Source organism: Eumetopias jubatus, unplaced genomic scaffold, assembly GCF_037043125.1.
Source record: "Eumetopias jubatus isolate StellerSeaLion01/CBP00866 unplaced genomic scaffold, mEumJub1_p1.0 scaffold_3, whole genome shotgun sequence".
Lineage (NCBI taxonomy): Eukaryota > Metazoa > Chordata > Mammalia > Carnivora > Otariidae > Eumetopias > Eumetopias jubatus.
In genome coordinates, this window is record NW_028274809.1 from 107,721,993 (window position 1) to 107,724,947 (window position 2,955).

General features: G+C 39.0%; 1 pseudogene; it reads right to left on the reverse strand.

Annotated features, from left to right (window-relative positions):
- Positions 1-2,379: 2,379 nt before the first annotated feature.
- On the reverse strand, positions 2,380-2,451 carry LOC114207366 (U4 spliceosomal RNA; annotated as a pseudogene).
- Positions 2,452-2,955: the final 504 nt, after the last annotated feature.

Below are 2,955 nucleotides of genomic sequence, written 5' to 3' on the forward strand. Positions count from 1 at the left end.
GTCTTTCTGTGACCCCGAGGGTCCTGAGACCACATGTCCTAGTGAGGGTTCCACCCCCTGCTTAGCCACTGGAGCAATATCCCTCAGCGGAGCCGACTTCTAAAAGTTCTGATTTTTTGCTCTGTTGCTGTATCACTTGCTAGTAGCTGGCTGACGGAAGCTCCCTGCCCCCGCAGTCTATCTTCCCAAATATCGCCTTGGATTCACTTCTCCACATGTCCTTCCTTCCAGAAAGTGGTCGCATTTCTGTTCAGAGAGTTGTTGCTATTCTTTTGTTTGGTCTCCTGTTGAGTTCATAGGTGTTCAGAATGGTTTGATCCCTATCTAGCTGAATTCCTGGAAGCAGATGAAATTTAGGTCTCGTACTCCTCTGTCATTTTGCTCCTCCCCCCCCAGTGTTATGTTTAGATTTCTCTGTTATTTGCTATGAGTTTTTGCTTTATGGCTACCATGAGTTTCACATATAACATCCATGTATTTAATAGTCTATTTTATTTTATCCTGATATTTACTTAAATTTGAAAACAAGCTTACATTTTTACTACTCTCCCATGTTTTATATTTTTTACACATTTTTAGCCTTTTATTTTATGCATCCCTTAACAAATGTAGTTTTAGTTAATTTTACTACCTTTTCCTTTTAAACTTTATACTTGCTTTGTTAGTGTTTGATCCACAACCTTTACTATATATTTACTTTTTCCTGTGATTTTTTTAACTTTTGTATTTTTTTAATTGTTGTTGCTATTAATTTGTGTTATATCTTTTAATCTCAAATGAGTCCCTTTAACAATTCATACAAAATTGTTTTAGTGGTGGTGAATTCCTTTAGCTTTTGCTTATTTGGAAAATTCTTTTTCTGTACTTCAATTCTGAATGACAGTCTTGTCAGATAGAGAATTCTTGTTTTGAAGGGTTTTTTGTTTGTTTGTTTTTGTTTTTGTTTTTTCCTTTAGTGCTTTAAATATATCACACCACTCTCCTCCAGTCTTCAAAATTTTTGCTGATAGCCTTGTATAAGGGGTTTCCCTTGTACATAAGAAAATTGTCCTCTTGCTGCTTTTAACATTTTTTCTTTAACATTAACTTTTGCTTTTAACATTTATAATGTGTGTTGGCTTGGATCTCTGTAGGTTTATTTTATTTGGGACTCTCTTTAATTCCTGGACCTGGATGTCTGTTTCCTTCCCCAAGATTAGGGAATATTTAGCCACTATATATATATATATATTTTTAATAAGTTTTTCTAGCCCTCTCTTTCTTCTCTTTCTGAAAGTCCTATAATGCAAAAGTTTTTGTGCTTAATGTTGTCTCAAAAGTCTCTTAAGTTATCTTACTTTTTTTTTTCTTCTTCTTCTTGCTGCTTTGTCTGGGTGATTCACATTTCCTTTTCTTCTGGTTCACTAATCCATACTTCTCCTTCATCCAGCCTGCTATTGAACACCTCTGTTGTATTTTTCAGTTTGGTTAGTGTATTCTTAAGATCTGTGCCTTTTGTTTAGAACTTTCTTATAATTCTTGTTTTTTTTTTTAAGATCTCACTATGTTTATCCATTCCTTTCCCACTGCCAGGGAATATTCTCCCATGTTTATGACCATTATTTATGATCGTTCTTTTGAACCCCTTATTAGGTAGATTGCTTATCTCTGTTTCATTGGTGTCTTTTTCTGAGGTACTGTCTGTTATTTGTCATTGTTGTTGTTATTGTTGTCATTGTTTGGAGCATATTCCTCTATCTCCTTTTTCCTGACTCTCTGTGTTGTTTCCATATATTAGATAAAGGAATTATATCTTTTAATTTTAAAGGAGTGGTCACTGGAAGGCTTGGATGTGTTTATTTTTGTTTTCTGTGCAGTGCCCTATTAAGTGGTAGACTTCCAAACTTTGTCTCTACTTGTTTCAATCTCATGTGGCCCACAAACACAAGCCCTCCTGGCTAACAGTGCTAGACATTCAAGGGGTGTCCCCTTTGTGAGGTTAGCATGTCTCCTGGGTCTGGTGGAGTGGGTCTTGTTAGACAAACACCTCTTGTGGGGCATGGTCACAGGGCTATGCTGGCATAAGATGAGCAGCCCAGGTAGCAATAATAAAAGAGAGGGAAAAAAATGGTTCCAGGGGCACCTGGGTGGCTCAGGTGGTTAAGCATCTGCTTCAGCTCAGGTCATGATCCCGGGGTCCTGGAATTGAGCCCCACATCGGGTTCCCTGCTGGGCAGGGTGTCTGCTTCTCCCTCTCCCTCTGCTGCTCCTCCCCTTGCTTGTTCTCTCTTTCTCTCTCTCTGTCAAATGAAAAAATGAAATCTTTTAAAAAATGGTTACAACCAGTTCTGTGTCCCCAGAAAGATGCCCAGTTGACCCCCTTCCCCTCAGGTATACTTCCTAAGTTTTTAATTAACAATAATCATGTCTCGGATAAACTTCATTGACTACAATACTGCACTGCGCAAAGCTTATACTTCCTAAGACTAGTAAAAAAATCTCCCTCACATGTGGTGTAGGTGCTTTTCAAGCTACTGCCTCTGTTTTCAGACTCCTAGTGAGTGAGTCTGTGCACAAGCCCTTCAGGAGTGAGATCCTGGTTTCCTACAACACTTCAATTCTCCCAGACATTAGCCCCTCTAATTTTCAAGGCCAATTGTTTTGGGGGCATGCCCCACAGGCTTGGGTTCCCAAAATAGGCTTGAACCCCTCACTGTTCAAAGGGCAGGTGCATATTTGTGATACTCCTGCCTCTTGTGGGCTGCTGTGCAGGGTATGGAGGTCTTGTCAAGACTGCTCTCTGTCCCTGCTACCCATCTTGATGTGGACTTTTTTTTTGTCCTGTGTTATGGAAGAGCTAGTCTGCTTCTCTTCAGTTTTTTTTTACAGGAGAATTATTCTAAATATCATTGTAACATTGGTGTGTTTGGGAGGAGTTAGAAACAGGATTTTCTGATGCTACCATCTTGGACTCTC